This window comes from Felis catus, chromosome A2 (genome assembly GCF_018350175.1).
Source record: "Felis catus isolate Fca126 chromosome A2, F.catus_Fca126_mat1.0, whole genome shotgun sequence".
Lineage (NCBI taxonomy): Eukaryota > Metazoa > Chordata > Mammalia > Carnivora > Felidae > Felis > Felis catus.
Genome location: NC_058369.1, coordinates 35242834 through 35262990, shown reverse-complemented (window position 1 = coordinate 35262990; position 20157 = coordinate 35242834). Strand labels below are relative to the sequence as shown.

General features: G+C 40.1%; 1 protein-coding gene and 1 long non-coding RNA gene across 1 annotated transcript; one reads left to right on the top strand and one right to left on the bottom strand.

The window, feature by feature from the left end:
• The window catches only part of TAFA1 (TAFA chemokine like family member 1), a 666172-nt gene that overhangs the window by 525348 nt on the left and 120667 nt on the right, over nt 1–20157 (bottom strand).
• LOC109496575 lies at nt 444–15216 on the top strand. The gene is made up of 4 exons (XR_002152699.2): nt 444–1361; nt 1459–1804; nt 11888–11992; nt 15019–15216. It is a non-coding gene; the product is annotated as an uncharacterized LOC109496575 (long non-coding RNA).

The following is a 20157-nucleotide window of genomic DNA, read 5'->3' as shown; positions in this document are numbered from 1 at the left end:
ATGTATGTAGTACCTGGCCTATAGTATACACTCAACTGTTTGCATAAACAAATGAATAATAATAAATCAATCAAAAGTAAAATATGAGTTCACTATCATGACAGCATACACAACAAACTGTTTTTCTCTCAATAAGTAGATGGTGTGCCTTCCCCAATACCTTTTGCTAGTTCTCTTGGTAGCCAATAGCATGCTTTTACAAAGTGACACATATTCAGGATGACTGCCTTGATTTGTGTTAGTCAACGGCTATGACACTTAGTCAAGGAAATTGGCCCATACGTTGTTTAAACCCATACTTACCTGCCACTAAATCTGTGTTGGATTCTTTTTTTCGTTTCCTTTTTTTTGCCAGAAGACAAGAAATGAAACTGCCCTGAATTTTCAGTCCTCGTTCTCAGTATTTGATATCTGAGTATGATCTCATGATAGAGCGCACAGCTGACCCCTGAAGAATAAAGAAAAGTCTACAAATGTTACAAATCAAAAGAAAGCACTTAGAATTTCATTATATTGAAACTAGAAGAGATCCCTCCACCCTCCAAAACCTCCTAGTCCAACCTCTCTGCTCTAGAGGAAATAAAGAGATGTAACAAAGGGAAGAAGCTTACTTACCAGAGGGAATATAGTGAGTTTAGTGGCCTGGGTGATGTTAGAACACAAGTTTTCTAATCATCTACTGTCTCTCTTTCTCTCTTAGTAGGCACTATCCAGTAGCACTTTCGGTAATGCTGGAATTGTTCTATGTCTGTGCCGGCCAAGATGGTAGCCACTATCCACATGTGGCTATTAAGGACTTGAAATGTGGCCAGTACAACCGAGGCAATGCATTTTTAATTTAATTTAATTTTAATTAATTTCAATTTAAGTAGACACATATGGTTAGTGGGTACTGTATTGGATAACACAGTTCTGGAATATGCCAGCTAGGTCAAGGAAAATAAAACCAGTAACATCAAATAATTTTCTATTAAACTGGAAGATCTTGAATTACCTGATAGTAACCTTTCAGGACAGGGATAACAAAGAAAGAAGGAAATACGATATGCTTGGTTTCAGTTAATGGAAAACAACAACAACAATTCAAGCTACGATGCATAATAAAGAAGATGAATGATTTCTTTTTTATAATTTTTTTTGTTACGTTTATTTTTGAGAGAGACAGAGACTGAGTGGGGGAGAGGCAAAGAAAAAGAGGGAGACACAGAATCCAAAGCAGGCTCCAAGCTGTCAATAGAGAGACTGACGCGGTGCTCGAATTCATGAACCATGAGATCCTGAGTGGAAGTTGGACACTTAATCCACTGAGCCACCCAGGCGTCCCAAAAATGAATGATTTCTTAAAGGTTGAGAGTTCACAGGTGGGACTCACCTCCTAAACTCCGTGGCTTTGATTCAGTAATTCCACCAAGACTTCAAGGACCTAACTCATTTTCAACTCTCTCTCTGTCTTTCCAGTAGCGCATCCTACGGCAGGCTCTCCACAATGGATCAAGCATAGCTGCCCACAGCTGTCTCAGTTATGAGCTTCTCCATCCACATAATGGCAACGGAAAGAACTGTTTTGATTTCTGTCAGATGAGCAAGGAAGATTCTTTTTCAGCTTCCACTAGCAAACCACTTCTCGTATGGCTTTAATTTAACTTGGGTCACTTACTGCTCCTGGTAATCAATGACTTGAGCCAGGTACCTGGCTTGGCCGAGGGAAAAAAGATCATATTGCTAGGCTTAGAGCCACACCACACTCTCCACGCCCAAATCAAGAAAGAAATCAGTTTCTGCCAGAAAAGATGCATGGAGTGAGGTGAGTGTGGTACTTAACGGAAAATTAGGACAATAATGATAAAGAGGAAATGAATATTGAAGATAGAGCATTGTGTTGACTAAAGCTAATAATGGTTTCATATGTATTTTTAGAACTGACGTACTTTGATGTTTTTTCCTACATATAAAGTGTTAAACAACAAAAAATTTGAAGATCTAATTGGTTTTATTAAGTGATTCGGAGGGGAGCTCCAAGGAGACGTCCAAAATGGAAGATTTTGTAAGAAAGAAGGTGGGGCAAAGAAGTTGTTTACAAAAGAAAAGGAAAGAGTGTTTCTGGCAAGGTCATGTTCTCTTTGGGGAAGTGCAGGGGGTCTTATTAGGTAAATTACCTCATTTTCCTTGGGGGTGGGGATGGAGAAGTGTCCTTTGACAGACTACCTCTTTGGTGCTGACCAGAAAATTCCGGACTCAGTTAAGACCACATTTCTGGGAAAGGTTAAAACCGATTAGGTGAGGTATTAAGCCCTGGTTTGGTGACTTGGCCAAGCATAAGTGATTTTTTTTTAATGAAAGTAATATATTCATATTTTAAAAGGTAGAAAACTAAAGATCTAAATAGTAAACTTTTGGGGCTACTGGGTGGGTCAGGTGGTTAAGCATCCAACTTTGGCTCAGGTGATGATCTCGTGGTTCATGGGTTCGAGCCCCGCATCAGGCTCTGTGCTGACAGCTCAGAGCCTGGAGCCTGCTTGGGATTCTGCATGTCCCCTCTCTCTCAGCCCCTCCCCCACTCGCACTCTGTATCTCTCTCTCAAAAATAAGTAAACATTAAAAAAATTAAAATAAAATAAATAAAGTAAAATAAAAATAGATAAATAAATATTTCTATTTGCCACTTTTGTGGCACCTGAAATGCTCAGGTCATGATCTCGCAGTTGTGGGTTCGAGCCCCTTGTTGGACTCTGGGCTGACAGCTCAGAGCCTGGAGCCTGCTTTGGATATTGTGTCTCCCTCGCTCTCTGCCCCTCCCCCTCTCATACTCTGTCTCTGTCTCTCAAAAATAAATAAACGTTAAAAAATAAAAAATAAATAAATTGAAAACTTTTAAAGTCAACTATAATTTATCACATGTAAGTTACCAGTACTTACATTTAAGTGTACATAAACTTTTCCAAACATCCTTATTTGGTTTTGTTGCTTTTCTAAAAATTGTACGTTAATATACAATGTGTTTTATGATTTGCTTTTTTGCTCTGAAAAATATCACATTTTCCAATGCCACTAACGTATTCCTCTAAAGATGACCTTAGTCTACATAACCAACCTAAAGTACTTTCCTTTCCCTAAATATTTGTTGCTTGTAAACTGTAGTTGATCTCACTCCTGTGCCAGTAAATTTCCTGCTATGCAAGACCCAAGAATTAACAACAGGAATGTTTTTCTTTTTCTATAGGATCTTACATGATACCAATGGTTAAACTACAATAGACAATCATAAATCACCTTTGGCTGGTGTGGGCTTAAACTCCATTAAGTTTTCTTGACACCTTAAGTTTGTCTCTAACTTCTCTTCAAGTAAATTTCCTTTCTGGTCTTTGTCTTATTATCAATATGGCGGATTATCTTTTTCTTCTGGTTTGAATTTTAATAATGGGGGAAGATAATTTCCAGAAATAGAAACAATACAGAAAAATAGAAGTGTATGTGTTCATATATAATATAATATAATATAATATAATATAATATGTATAATCCATAATTCTTTGGGCCTCCTTCCTTTTCCTTCTTTATTTTTTGACTTTGTCAGTAACACACTATAATAGAAAAGCTAAGAGAATGAACTCTGGATTTCAGCTACACCACAAACTCACCATTAGATCCTATGCAAATACCTTCCCCCAGTTGCCTGACTGATACCTAATTCAAAAGATTGTTAGGGTGTGCACCAGAGTGCCTGAAATTCTAAGTCTCCATAAACTCTTACAATTAAATTTGATTTATATGTGTCACTAAGATTTAGCTCTAAATTTTTAGATACTTTGTTACATCTCCGTGCTTCTGTACATTCAACGTTTTCTGTTTGAAACATCCTGTTGGTCTTTCCATTCTTTTTATTTTTATTTTATTTCTAAATGTTTATTTATTTTTGACAGAGAGAGACACAGAGCATGAGAGGGGGAGAGAGAGAGAGAGAGAGAGAGAGAGGGAGATACAGAATCCGAAGCAGGCTCCAGGCTCTGAGCGGTCAGCACAGAGCCCGACGTGGGGCTTGAACTCACAGACCGCGAGATCATGACCTGAGCTGAAGTCAGAAGCCCAACCGACTGAGCTACCCAGGCGCCCCTCCTCTTTGCATTTCTATGTACCTTTCTTCTTCCCCTTCCACCTCCTAAATCAACCCACTTGTGTAGATTTGGTTTTGGTACTACATTCTCCATGGAGTATTTCTTGGCTTCCCGAGTCTAGACTGGACACTCCTCCTCTGCAACCCTACACAATTCAGTGCCTGCTGCATTCGCCCCCGCATCTCTGCTCCGTGCCATATTTACTTATTCACTTGTCTGCCCACTAGACTATCTTTCATCTCTATATCTTCAGGTAAACATAGTGCGTTTCTGTTCTTCAAACCTCTTATGCCTTTCTTGGCTCCCAGCTTCTGCACATCCTGTACCCTCTTTCTGGAACATTCTTACATCCTATTCTTTGGCGCTTTTTGAATCCCTCTGGCCTCAGAGATACCTTCCCTGTCCTTATCATTTCTTGTTTGAAAATACACCCTCGTTTTCCAATGTACAGAATATATGTCAGATTTTGTTTGCAAGCCATAGACTGCAGGCCCAGCGTAAGCCATTTATACCCGTATTTCCAACCTGAGTATCATCCCAGTCCTCCCTACCCACTCCCACCCTCGCCATACTCCAGTCACTGTGGTCTTCCCTCAGTAATACATTCAGGCATTCATTCACTCAGCAAGTATTCATTCAACGACCAAGGTACAGGGACTAGAACTCCAGAATGGGTGACCAAGATAATCATTGTGCCATCTCACACACTCCAAATACTTTCCAGATTCAGGGCCTCGGCACATGCTATGCATTTCTGTTTTGTTTACCCCTGTTCACTCACCGTCTGGCAATGTACCTGGCACATAGTAGGTGCTCAGTAAACAGTTCTAGGAGAGATGAGTAAATGAAAGGGTGAGTGAATGAATAAACATAACCGTTTCTCATTTATTCATGTTTTAGGGGTTTTACGAATTCGCAGCAAAATTCTGAGCAAGCGGTTGGCAGTGGGCTGCACAGGGAGGAGGCAGGGAAGAATTTCAGATGATGTGTCTGTATGTGTATGGGTGTTTGTGTGGGAATCTGAGTCTGAGAATGCCTACATGTGCATCACCAACCACATCCTGGTGCCAGAAAGAAAGGCTTTTTGCATCACTTCTTGTTTTCTCTCATCCACCCTTTTGTCCCTTTCTCCTCACACACCATATTGACAGTAGGCCTTCCCCACTCTTGGTTTCCACCCTCACATTCAGGTTTTTTCATACTGTAATGGGGACCATGTGGTATCTCTGGGAGTCCCAGCTTAGAGAGGGGAATCTAGTAGTTACTAGTTTAGAGTAGAGGAGGAAAAGAGAATTATAAAAAGGAGTTCAGGGGAAGCTTGGATGTGACTGAAGGGGGTAGAAAGCATTTGTGCGTGCCCCCACTTAGATGCCCTAAACCAGAGGTCCCCAAGCTTGACTATGAATTACAATAACCTGGGGGAGTTTTAAAAACTCTAAACGGGGGCGCCTGGGTGGCGCAGTCGGTTGAGCATCCGACTTCAGCCAGGTCACGATCTCGCGGTCCGGGAGTTCGAGCCCCGCGTCGGGCTCTGGGCTGATGGCTCAGAGCCTGGAGCCTGTTTCCGATTCTGTGTCTCCCTCTCTCTCGGCCCCTCCCCCGTTCATGCTCTGTCTCTCTCTGTCCCAAAAATAAATAAACGTTGAAAAAAAAAATTAAAAAAAAAAAAAAAAAAAAAAAAAACTCTAAACGTCCAGACCTCCACCCCAAATCAATCATGCCAAGATTTCTAGATCTGGGATCCAAGCGACAGTATCTTTCAAAGCTCCCTAAATGGTTCCAATTTGCAGCCAAGTTTGAAAACCACTATACTAAAACAAAAACTTACTGCAGTAGGCCTCTGGTCACTATAGCAACTCCAGAAATACCCACGATTTCTGTTAATTAGTTGCCAACTGAGAAGTACCTTCTCTGTGTTTATCTGCTTTAAGGTTAGCCCAATGCCTGCATCTTCACTGAAAGCTTATTAAGTGCTTAATATGATAATAGTTACCATATAAACTTCTATTTTGTTAATTTGGGTTTTTTTTTTCTTAGCTCTTATTTAACTGTGAGGATTATGTGAACCTTAGATTTTCTAAGCGCTAAATGGTTAGTAAACTTCATGGTTTCCCGCTTACCTACATTCTCCCTTCTTGATTTTTAATCGGTTAGTAGCCACAACCCCTTTGCTTGGGCTAAATGCTGGTTGTAGGAGTCTCTCCTATGGCTCCGGGCAGTCGGATTCCCCGGTCACGGTCAGAGATGAGCAAAGAAGTCAATGGGTGCCAATGATACGCAAAGACAGGTTTATCAAAACAGTTCTTCATTCATCTAAGATTCAGGGAATGATTTTCTCTTTTTGTCCAGACCTGAACAATGAAGCAGGTCATTGACTCAAAGTCATTAACAGGCATGTGGACATTCTAAAGAGGTTGCCACCCTTAACACGAGGCTGCTACCATGGAAAGCCAAGTGCCCAGTGGTAAAAATATTCTTCGCTGAATCAAACCATTCAAGTCCACACAACACATACTAGACTTTCCCTGGGATAGTTTGAGGCAGTTTGAGTAGGGCTTTCTGTTACGTGCAACCAAAAGAATCAATCCTAATTAACAGAGCATTAATAGACCGCTTACAACAATGGAAACATAAAACTAAAAATGCCCCAGAGATTTTTAAATCCAAACTCATATTTTAAAAATAAGAAGATTAAGACCCAAACCACTGATCTGACTTGTGCAAAGTGACACAAAGGACCTCACTTTATGTTTACCTAGATTTAGGTCTTAATCACAAGGGTCCTCATTGCCAATCCATTGTTCATTCTGCTGACGTAGAAAGTTATCTTCATTGTGAACACTCACTTTAATTTTCCAGTGTTGCTAAATTAGCTGTGATGACCCTAATTTTTAAAATCCCATTAAATTTCCTTGGAAGGAACTCTCTCTAGAAATAGATATTCTCAGCATTCTCTTTAAAGACACCCTGAAAGCCTATAGATACCATCTGATTTTTAAATGTAGACGTCATGAAAGAATATGTAAAACTGTAGAAAATATGTATCACGCAACCCACCCCCAACCAAAAAAAAAAATATTTAAAAGTTCTATCCAGTTAGGCTGCTTCAGTAAATTATGTTGCTGAATATATAAAATACTTGAATCTAAATTTAAAAACGTTCCCCCCCCTTGATTAACCAGATTGTCCCCTCCCCTATATATAGGAACACTGTGTGCCTGAGCCCACTTGCCATCTGTCACCACATTTTCCAAACTTCTCTTCCACCCCCTCCTCTTACACAATCTTATCACATAAAAATATTAGATTTCAGGGATTTGTATAATTTCATTAAATTTTCTGAGCCAAGTAAAAATAGAGGAGGTATTGGTGTACCAAACTGACTCAGTTTTTGAGTGCCCAACACGCGTCTGTAGTAGCCAGTAATGCCTTTTAGGTAGAATTTATGTGGCCAGGAATAATAGGAATACTTTTTTTCCCCCCTAATTATGGCATCTCCTATTAGGAATTTGCAGATGTTCCCCATGTTGCAGAGAGGAATTTGGAGAGCTTCCAGAGAATCCTGACTCATATACCATCCTGTTGCTTTGTTTATTACCTTTTATAAAGTTTTGTGAGTTTTCTTAGATTAGAAAAATACTTACAAGCCAATTGGGGATTATCCATGTTACTGCATCCCCATCTGCTGCCCCCCCACAGTTTGAGGAATGATTTTTCACCATCGAAATACAGGGTGCCTCTACTCACCCAAGTACTTAATGACAGACACTTAAGATCTTCCTTAGTTGCTCTCTTTCCTGCTTCTCACGTACGATCCAACAGAAACCCTAACCAGTGCTTTTGTTTCCAGACCACGCAGGAGGTCTTTGAGGAGTAAGCATGGGGACTGGGTATATAGTATCAAGTGTACCACACAGTAAGGGACTGTTAGGGATGGTCCTCTGAACTTGGTTCTTCCCTGCTTCTTTACATCTGGAGGAGGAAAGAGGCTTGTAATGAGCATCCTGTTGTGTCTACCCAGCACCACCCCTTCTGCCATCCCTAACCCTGGTTCTACTGAAAGGCTCATCAGTCACAGTGCCTCAACTATTCTCCAAACACAGGGGTAGTCATAGGACTCCAGGCCTGACCAATCAGGAATTCCCATGCCCTGCCAACAGAGACTGTTCTAAGCCCGGGCGTATTACCCAAGAAGAACACTAGGGAGAAAGAGATTTATTTCCCATATGACAAAGACTGGTGGCTATTGGTGCCATTTCCGTCGACAGTGAGGAAAAAATCTGCCTGTGGCAGCAGGGAATATAGTCATACCCAGATGAGAAAGAGACAAATGAATGAAAAATGGAAAAGGAGAAAGAGGGAGGGGAGTAGGAATAGTCCAAATCAGGGGTCAGCCAACTAAGGTCTGTCTCTTGTTTTTGTAAATTAAGTTTTGTTGCCAAACACATACACCCATTTTTTAATGCATTGTCTATATCTGCTTTTAGAGTACTATGTTAGAGTTTAATTGGTGCAGATGCCATACCTGACTGAGAATGCCTGAACAAGGACACATAAAGTATCTTTGTCCTTTTCAAAGACCTTACAATTCACTGAATTGCCAGAAATACAAATACATATTTATAGCACAATACGATGATGGGGGTGGGGACCCAAAATACAGAATTAGAAAGAGCACATAAATCAAACAAAATAACAGTGGAATAATGATGATAATAATGTTACTGGTGATGGCAGTTACCATTCATTGATTGCATATTACATTGCTACTTTATGTATATTGTCACTCATCCTCCAAACAACCTTGCAAAGTAAATGTATCAGTCAGGATAGGATAAGTTTTGCTGCAGTAACAAACAACCCCAATATCTCATGCCCCATTTCCAAAGCGGATCAGCAGAAGATCCTGCTTATTGCTGACAGCCAAACCCCAGATGGTAAAGGCTCCTTCTTCACACATTTCCATATTTGACTCACTGAAGTGGGGGACCATAGCAAATGACACAATGACTCTAAAAGCTTCCATTCATGACTAAAACACATCACTTCTTGTCAGATTTTATTAGCCAAAACAAGACGTAGAGCTATGACTAGCACTGGTGGAATGTAATACAACCATGAGCTCAGGAGGAGAAGATGTGGAAATATTTAAAAAATGGCGGGAGTGTTTACCCAGATAGGTGTTGTTAGTTCTCACCTTTCCAATGAAGAAACGCAGTAAGAGAAGTTAAGGGACTTCTTCAAAGTCAGAGCTAACAAGTAGTAGTGGTTGTATTGAACTGAGTCAGTTGGACTTTAAATTGCAAGCCCTTTTATGTCGTGCCTTATCGTTATCTTCCCTTATCAGCTTCATCTGGAAAATAGTACAGTTTACCAATGACAGGAATAGTAGGTTGCATGACAGAGGACCGAGAAAGAGATATAGGCCTAATGAGCTTGGAAATAGTAAGCACTTTAACCTTTTTGTTAAGGAAATTTACAAGATTTAATCAATGTTTAAGCAAGATATGGAAGGTGATTTTTGACTAGAGAATTGGACTCAGTGTGGAATGACTAAGGAGGGGGAAGGTCAGTAGAGAATCAGGATGAGGTAATATAATTTGAAAAGAACAGTGATTGGGGCGCCTGGGTGGCGCAGTCAGTTAAGCGTCCGACTTCAGCCGGGTCACGATCTCGCGGTCCGTGAGTTCTAGCCCCGCGTCAGGCTCTGGGCGGATGGCTTGGAGCCTGGAGCCTGTTTCCGATGCTGTGTCTCCCTCTCTCTCTGCCCCTCCCCCGTTCATGCTCTGTCTCTCTCTGTCCCAAAAATAAATAAAAACGTTGAAAAAAATTAAAAAAGAAAAGAATAGTGATCAAGAGAGAAAGAGAGAGAGAGAGAGAAATAGGGAAAGAGTGAGTGAATGAGAGAGAAGGAGTAGTTGTAAGGGAGATTTTAGACTGAAACTATTCCTGTTCTTGAGTGCCTTAAGTATAATTCTTTCCTAAAAGGTTCGGGTTCAAATATTTATGAGACAGAGTTACTATTCCTTTTAGAGGCTTGTCAAGTGTAAAAGAGGAGGAAAAATCTGTTTGTGAAGGGAGTTTACAGTATACTTAAAGTTTATTTTAAAAATAAATAGGACTTGATAGATAGGGCAATAAACAACAGGCCCCACCAGTAACCTGCCAGGAGCACTAACAGGAAGCATCTGTAGGCTGCCAAGAGCCAGAAATAAGAATGAACAGTTCTTACTGTCAGAGAGTCAGAGGAACATTCACAAACAAAGAGATTATTTGGGGTGCATCCTTTCTAAGCCAAGTTACTCTGTCACGCACACACTCACAGTTTATGTGCAATACACCCACACAGGTAAAGTCACATCTGAGTCAGATGTTGCTGGCTCCCTTGGCTATGAATTCCAGGTTTTGTTTCCGATTGAGATTGTTATGTGGCACACAAAAATATGTAGAGACCTTTAGAAAAATGGAATATTGTAGGGATATTAAACTTTGCGTGACCTCAATCATTAGGAAGTACATGTGATCTGAAAGGGGTCTATGTGTTTCCCTCTAATCTTTCTTTCTTTCATTATTTATATTTATTAAATGTATACAGTTGTGACTTATTATTTATTGTGTGCCTACAATGCTGGGTAGGATTGCAGGGCCTGGGGATACAGATGCGAAGAAGAGAAATGGTCTTTATCTTCGTGGAATCTCCTGTTTTAATGAAGGAGAAAAATGAGAAAACAAATACATGAGGTGATTAAAGACTGGGGTAAATGAAATAAAGCTATGAAAACAATGATACACTAGAAAACCTGAGGGTTGAAGAATGGGACTGACTTTAGACAGTGGTCAGGTAGTCCATTGTGGTGGGGACCTTTGAGCTAGGACCAGAAAGGTAAGAAGCAAACCATGCACTGACACGGTTTGATATATGTTTAGGCCTGTTTAAATTAATAAAGACTTCCTTTCTGGAGACAAAAAAAAAATAATAGATCTGGGTTATAAAGCTCATTGAATGAGGGCTCAAGAGATCTGGATTTCTTCGCTGCTGCTTATAATAGCTGCGTGCCCCTAAGCTAGCCATGTAAACTTTATGAGTCTGGATTTCTTCATCTGTGAAATGTGTGAGTTGGGTCGGAGAATCTGTAAGGTCTCTCTAGGCGTTAAAAGTTTATACTATTTCCTCTTCTGTTCTTATTGTATGTGCATGCGTATAAGCACATGTACATGCAAGCACACACACACACACACACACACACACACTGGATGCGTGTATGAAGTTTTATTTATCTGTCTATCTATTTATTTATGGCAGAGAGAGTGTGAGTGGAGGAGTGGCAGAGGGAGGGAGAGAGAGAGAGAGAGAGAGGGAGAGAGAGAGAATCTCGAGTAGGCTCCATGCTCAGTGCACAGCTGGATGCAGGTTCCATCCAATTACCCTGGGATCATGACTTGAGCCAAAATCAAGAGTTAGACGCTCAACCGACTGAACCACCCAGGCACACCAAGTCTCTTGTTTTTTGATTGCTGTGAGGAACAGACCCAGGACAAAATAAAAATGCATACTTAATATGTTTTCGATATAAGTGACAAATACCTTGCCTTTTCAAACAACTCTACCTTTGCTGAAATACAATTAATCTATTCCATAAGCGTCCCTAGGAACAAAGGTGACTACTTTATGTTAGAAGATATACCCACACCCTTCTCCCAAACTGCCTATTACTGGCCACAGCCTCTGATGTTACAACAGTATGTGACTCTTCTTCTGTATTCTCCCCCTCCAGAGTACCCCAATCCATCCACATCTGATTGGATCAGGAAAATAAAACACCTAACTCAAATAAGCATCAACCATAGTTTGGCCACAGATCTGGAAATGAAGAGAAAAGGTGAGTCAGGCCAACAGATTGGCTTCCGAGGAATTTGGATTTGGGACTGTGAAACATGATACATAGGTTGGTGGCAAGGCCAAAAATTAAGGACACATAAAAGACTGCCAAAGCATAATGATGACAAAAAATTTGCATGAAGTCTATTAATTTTCTGACTGTTCTGACTACTGAGTCTCCCAGAGCTGTTTAGATCCAGACTCACTTTCCAGTTTCATTTTCCATGAGGCCCTGACATTACAGTATTTCCTATCCCTGAGAACTATGAAATTTCCGTGTTCTGTCCACAGCCCCCGTTTCTACTTGAGTTAGTTTAACTGGATTTCTTTCAGCCACGTCGCAGTCACAAAGTGTGACTCATTCAATAGATAAGCTGAACTCCGTGGAAATGTTCATGGTGACCAGATTTAGAAACGGGAGCAATTTTTTTTTTAAATGGGGGGAAGACTTTGCTTTCAGGAAATAGAGGTCAGAGGGCCATGAGTTGCTTGCACACAGAGGTTTGAAAGGCACCTGCAGCCAAAAAAATGGATGCCACAAAACACACCATTTGGAGGTGCTCCAAAATTGCTCTGGAAAGCCTAAAAGAGAAGCCTAGAATGGGAATATGTGACCCACAGTTTTGCTAATGAGAAGCACTCAACTTTGTGGGAAATCAACAGCCCCGGAGCTCTCAAGCACTTCGCTTCCCCTCCTCCCATCTTTCTCCCAGCACAATGCATGATATAGAGTGAAAAATAATAATTCTTATTAGTGGAGGCATGAAATTCTCTCCTTCAGGAACCACACCGGAAGGCATTTTTCCCTAGTCATTCTTTAAAGAACACTCTGTTTTCCACCCCTGCTTCACTCTTCAGAATTTATTCTTAATTCTGTGGCTTATGCTCCTCAACTTAGGGACCACGGGGAGACAGATCAAGCTTGTTGTTTTTAAGAAGAGGGTGGTATGGAGTCTTCGTCCAATAGTCACTTCCAACTGCCATCTGTGACAAGTCTGTAAAACATTTCGTTTGCATAATATATGGGAACGCTATTAAAATACAGCACACTGTTAGAAGAAGGGGGAATATTCTAAGTCAAATTATGTCTCCTCATAAAACAGTCCCCCTGCTATTGGCAGTAAAGCAGAGTTCTTCAGTATTGCTTTAAATTAAAAAAAAAAAAAAAACAGCTGCCCAAGGAATTACCAAATAGACACTGAACCTAGTTTAATCCAATTCTGTAGACATGTTGTGAAGTTATCATGAACACAAGGCTGAGCAAAGGTCATTTAGCAGAAATATGCCTGTTTAGATTGAACATCTCTGCTGTGGGGTAAGCAAGGACAGAACAGCAGTTTACAAAAGCAGGCACTGTGGGCCATCCATAATGTAGGCCTATATATTTGACCTAAAAAGGCCACTGCTCACGTTTCCAGAAAGGAAAAGCGTATATCAAATGCTTTACCTGCAAGAAAAGATCTCTGTGTTTAGTCAGAAGTGGGCCAGCAGACTATCGGGACAGCATGCCGGAGAATCTAGTGAAGGAGTATGGAGGGTCCTTGGGCTTTTCATTCATTCCCTGTCTCCATCTCTAGAATACTGACCTAATTGCTCTAAAAAAGGATACTTTGCTTGTCTAGGCACCGAATTTTCAAAGCAATGCTATTATTCTTAGGTTCAAACCAGATTGTGGCTACCAATGTGGTTTTTCTAAAAGCCGCCGGTTAGCAAAGCAAAGACCATGGTAGTTATTTAGTGACTGGTCAGGTCACCTCCACAGCCTATCCAAATTTCAATGATCACTTAGAGGAAATTAGAAGGGAAAACAGGACAGGAGAGAATGGCAGAGGGTGGGTTATCTTCAGTGTTTTAATTAGCCCAATCTAATAAAGTAACGTGAATTATCATTGAACCGCTTAAACATCATTGTTGAAGAATTCCTATTGAAATGTAAGCCCTGGAAATAACCTTCAGAGGCATTTTTAATTGTCTGGTTCCAACTCTGTATAGGGTGTTCAACTCAAGGCTGGAAAAACATAGAAGTGGTTTTGCCTTACACACAGTGTGAATGACAGTCACTCCTATGTCATATTCCTTTTAAGACAGATGGTGAGAGCACAGTTTACTGTTCAGTTTCAATTCACTGCTGCCTTTTATAAGCAACATGGTTAAGCAAGCTGCTAAAGAGAAAGGCTCCAAAGCCATTCTGCTTAATTTTAACAATACCAGGGTGAATCCTCCTGCTTTGATATTATGGTTCACTTCCCTGTAGTGTTTTATGAAATTTGCCTTAAATTTGTCATCCCAAACTCATATGACGGATGGAATTCAGATGGTCTCCTAAAAATGAAATCTAGGAGAAGTTTATAATTTTCTGTGTCATTCCTGACACCATTGTCCATCTTTTGTTTTGTATGGGTGTTTCTCATTTTCAGGTCTCTGCCTCAATGTGCTTTTATGGCCCCATTTTATTTCCACATGCCACCAAAGAGAAGCAGAGATGCTCCAAACTTGAATAATCCCACACCTGGATTTGTGTTTTCCTTTATACCGAGTGCTTAAGGTGGACCAGTCACTGTACTAAATGCTTAAAGTCTTTATCCGTATTAATCTCACACAACCGTGAGATCCATTTGATAGATGAGAAAACAGAGACTCAGGTTAGGTAGCTTTTCCAAAGTTATATGGCTCATACACAGCAGAGCAGAAATGCAAACCTAGGTGTAAGGTTACAGCCTCACGTGTTAACATACTTCACTAATCAGCTCCTGCACTTAAATCTATTGCTCAAAGGGAATGCTTCAGCAATGAGTTTAATAACAAGGCCTGAAAAAGAGCAGTGTTACCTTTGAAATTCCAATCCAGGCTTCCATTTTGGTGAATTCCCACCGGGGCCACTAAACACCTGTGTTATTTTGTGCCTAGACCAGGTGGAGGGAAACCGATTTTCTTTGGGGCGGAGACAGAGTTCATGCAGGCTTTGCCCCATAAAAAAAGGCTAATGTGTATAACTATACTCTCCCTTATGTTTAATCCCATACACAGTGCAATTTCCAGAAGTTCCGAGATCCAGTCTTATAGCCATGCTTGGAGCCCAGAGATTGGCGCTTAGATATTCAAGTATTTGTTGAAGGAATGAATGAGTGAATGAATGAACAGAGGCTTCGTGACTTCAAGAGACCTCAGTGTAGGAGACTTTCACTCTATGTCTTGCTTTCACCAATTATACTACAGATACTTGTCCATTGCCTGGTTTGTGATTGCCAGTTTATTTATTAACCTAACAAAATCTCCACCCCAAAGCTTCCTTTGGATCTCTCCCCCTTATTGAAAAATCTGTGTCCACCCACAAGCTTACCATTAGTTTCAGAATGAATTTCCTCTCATGATAGTTTGATACTATTTTCTCCATACCTAGCCTCCAAGGGATAAAGGGGTGGGGGGAACCAGAGATTGCTTTTTTGTGCTTTAAATTAAAGATAACTCATCGGACTTCCTAAAAAAGAAATGTTAATAGTCTCTCATTTTCATTCATACAAAAAATATTTTTTGAGTTCCTACTGTGTGCCAGGTATAAGAACTGTGGATAGTCTGAGGATGCAAACCAACCAGACAAGAATCTTTGACCTTGTAGAACTTAAATTCCAAAGGAGGGAGCCAGTAGTGAGCCAAACAGACAACTAAAACACAGGGTGTATTAGGAGGTGATAAGCAGCAAGAAAAGAAACAAAGAACAGCAGTGGGATAGGCAGTGATGAGGGCAGGGTGCAATTTTTAATGGATAGGGTGCTTATGGGTTCCATTACAGCCCATCACAAAGGTACACTGAAGTCCTAACCTCCAGTATTTCAGAATGTGACATGATTTAGAAATAGTCTTTGCAGACGTCATTAGTTAAGATGAGGTCATGCTGGAGTAGGATGGGCTCCTAATACAATATGACTGGTGTCCTTCTAAGAAGATAGTGTGAAGACGCACAGGGAGAGTGCCATGCAGTGAAGAGGCAGAGGTTTGGGTCACTCAGTTAAAAGATTTAAGACCACCAGAAGAAGCTGGGAAGAGGCAAGAAAAGATTCTACCCAGAGTCTTCGAGGCAACGTGGCCCTGCTGACACCTTGACTTGGGACTTCTAACCTCCAGAACTGTGGGAGAATAAATATGTGTTTTAAGCCACCCAGTGTGTGCACTTTGTAATGGCAGCCCTAGGAAACCAAAATAGTGGAGGGGCTGGGAGAATCCCTCAACTGTGAGGATGACATCTAAGAAAAGACTTGAAGTTGGTGATCAAGCCACATGTGTAGCTATCTGGGAGAAAGGGAACAAAAACTACAAAGGCAAAGCAGTAGGAGCAGACTTAGTATATTCATGCGGCTACAAGGAGGCCACAGTGGCTGGGGTAGGGTGAGGAGAGGGTGTATAGTCAATGAAATCCAAGGGTAGTAAGATCTAAATACCATAGAGTCTTGTAGCACAGTAGTGCTCAAACTTTAGCTGGGTATCATAATTACCTGATGGACTTGTTAAAACACAGATCGCTGGGCCCACACCTAGACCCCCAGACTTTTCTGAATAAGTAGATCTGGGGTCAAGCCTAAGAATATGCATGCCTAACACATTTCTGAAGCCGATATTTTTGGTCCAGGGACCATCTTTGAGAAGCATGGTTGTAGAGCATCCTAATGACTTAGATCTTTGTTCTAAGTTAAGATACAAGCTATTACAAGGTTAAAGCAGAGGAGTGACACAATATGACCTCTATTTTAGCAGGATACTGTGTTCATGGGTTGGGAATAGTCTCTAAGAGGTGACAGGTAGAAGCAGAGAGACCAGTTATGACATTATTGAAATAATGTGAAGCATGTATTTAAAAGTTGATATGAAAAATTAACAACACAAGAAAGAGCAGGTGTTGGTGAGGATGTGGAGAAAGGGGAACCCTCTTATACTGTTGGTGGGAATGCAAAGAAGCGCAACCACTCTAGAGAACAGTATGAAGGTTCCTCAAAAAGTTAAAAATAGAACTACCCTATGATCCAGCAATTGCACTATTAGGTATTTAGCCAAAGGATACAAAAATACAGATTCAAAGAGATACATGCACCCCAATGTTTATAGCAGCATTATCAACAATAGCCAAGCTATGGAGAGAGCCCAAATACCCAATGACTGATGAATGGATGAAGAAGATATGAGATACACACACACACACACACACACACACACACACACACACACACAATGGCATACTACTTAGCCATCAAAAAGAATGAAATTTTGCCATTTGCAATGATGTGGAGGGAGCTAGAGTATATTATGCTAAGGGAAATACGTCAGTCAGAGAAAGATAAATACCATAAGATTTCTCTCATATATGGAATTTAAGAAACAAAATAGATGAACATATGAAGAGGGAGAGAGAGGGAAACAAACCATGAACAACTCTTAAAGAGAACAAACAGGATTGATGGAGGGAGGTGGGTGGGAGATTGGCTAGATGGGTGATGGGTATTAAGGAGGGCAAGTAAATACAACTGGGTGTTGTATGTAAGTGATGAATCACTGAAGTCTACTCCTGAAACCAATATTTCACTGTACATTAACTAACCAGAATCTAAATAAAAAATTGAAAAAAAATAAAAGTAGATATCACCTAGTATGTGTTACATATGACCCAGGGTTTTTTTGGAGAGGGCAGGAGCATGTGGGTTAGTCCACAGAAAGGGAATATATAACTAAGAGACCTAAGTTACCTGGTGCCTTGAGAGCTTGGCATTCTTAGAGGACAATTCTTATTTAATATGAGTTATATTACCTCTGAGCAGCACTACCTTCCCTCCTGTCACCTCCATGCACAGCCAATTCAGCAATCAAGGCCATGTCACATCTTGAGATTTTTAATGGGCTCTGTAGGCCATCCACTGGAGTTTTGAATTCTTGAATTGCTTTTAAAAGAGAAAAAGGTCTCTTTCCTCCATCCTAACACCAACCCAGAATTCTTTGAATTTTAAGAGTTTTTGCTTGAGTAGCTAATGAGGACTCTAATACATATGTCCTGTTAAGGCTCTCAGATCATTCCCACAATGACCTTTAAGAAGGTCCTAAAATAGATTAGAATATATGTATCTTTTTATATAAAGCCTAAACCTTACAGTGGAAGAAATTTCAAATGTGAAGAGTAAAACAAAATACTAGGGTTAATAATGACCAAAAAAGTAATATTTAGAAGGAATAATACATCCAACCTTTACAGAGCATTTGATTTCTATTATCACATTCTTTTTTCACTCAGTGTGTGCTCTCACCTTCCTATTGATCTATCATCTTGACAAGACGCTCATAACATCTACCCAGACTGCTTCAAAACATAATGGTTTTATTTCTTGACTGTTTGAAAGACATTTTTATTTTGTAATTGTTTTTTTTAAAGACCTTGACTTAAAAAATGAAGTCTTTTTAAATAACCAGAATCCTGGAGAAAGACATAGCCTTTCTGCTGCAAGAGAAAAAGTGAAGCATCCTCAAAGTCTTATCTAGACCAATGGAATGCTGGCATACTCTATCATTAGCTATGTGACCCTAAGGTAGAAATTAACTTCTGTTTCTCAGCGTCCATATCACTAAGTTAAGGGAGTTTGGACCAAATCGTGAAGGCCCTAGTAAGCTGGAGAATTTGCCGATTTAAACTGTACCATTGTAGCCTAGATTTATTTTGGCTTAAAAAAAAAAGGGAAGTTATTTTAATTGTGTTTTCTCTGTTATTAGAACTTTGACCCAAATTCAAAACTTACAAATAGGCTGGTAGCATAAACGAGTGAAGCAAATGAACAAAGGAAGCAAAGTCAAGGACTAAGAAGTGGTCATGTATTGGCGGGGGGGGGGGGGGGGGGGGGGCGCATGATGACCTCAAAATGAAGGATATTTGATACTGAGCTGCAGCGTATGTGTCCATACTAGACATAGAGACTTGGATTTGTTAGAGTTCCCAATGCTTTACAAGCTCTAAATATTCATTTTTGTTTAAAACACCTTGATACTTAACCTGATGATTACCAGAGGGGAAGTGCATGGGACAGATGGTTGAAATAGGTGAAGGGGATTAGGAGTACACTCATCTTGAAGAGCACTAAGTAATATATGGGACTGTTGAATCAGTATATTGTACACCTGAAACTAATATAACACCATTAACTCCTGAAACTAAGCTAAAAAATAAAATAGGCATAAAAAAACTGCCTTGATTTTTAAATGACAAGTAATTAAAATTAAAATCATCATCATCATTGGGCAGGCAGAACCAACATATCTTCCAGCTGAATCCATTCTACAAGCTGTTAGTTTGCACGATGAAAGCCATATTGGTTAAGATTCATCCCTTCAGGGATTATTGTTGCATGGAAGTTTCCATAAAGGGAGGATCAGGTTGCATGAGTCCTGATCTTAATTGATTTTCTTGTTGAAAAATAACTACCGATCTCATGCATACCCCTCCAAGGAAAAAGTTAAATAAAGCATTCATAATAGCCAGAGATAGGCAGAACGACAGACACAGGATATGTAAAAATGCCTACAGAACAACACCAACTGATTTTGTAGAGGAGGCTTAGCTGAGATTTGAACTGTCTAGCCCTAAATCAAGATATGCTCTATTACTGCTCAGTTCAATTGGCCAAATGGTGAACAGCAGAAGTCATGGTTGGGCTGATTGATCAATCAACCTGGCCACAGGATGAAAATTTATCTTCTTTTCCTTTCCTTCAATTTATATTTCTCCCATAGATTCTGTTCATTCACAGCTTCAACATGAAATTACTCATTGGTCATAAGTCACAGCTGCCCCAATATCTCTCCCAAACCTGGCAAAGAGACAAGTGAGGATATAATTAAAATGATAAATATGGCTTTTTCTTTGAAAGAAAGATTAATAAGATTAAGAAGTAAGCATCTTTCACATATCTACGTGTTTATTAATGACAATTCACTTATTATGTGGAGCTTCATAAAAAATTTCAAGAAAAGGTATTTAGGTTTATGGATTTTCTATATAAATAAAATTAGATTCCCCAGTTTTTCTCCTTGTTACTGCAGCGCACAAGAAAATAAGGGGATGAATTTTCGCCACTTTTGGAGACTACAGTTGAGACGGCCTGAATGAAAATATAAGCTATATTCTGCATGTCAAGTTGG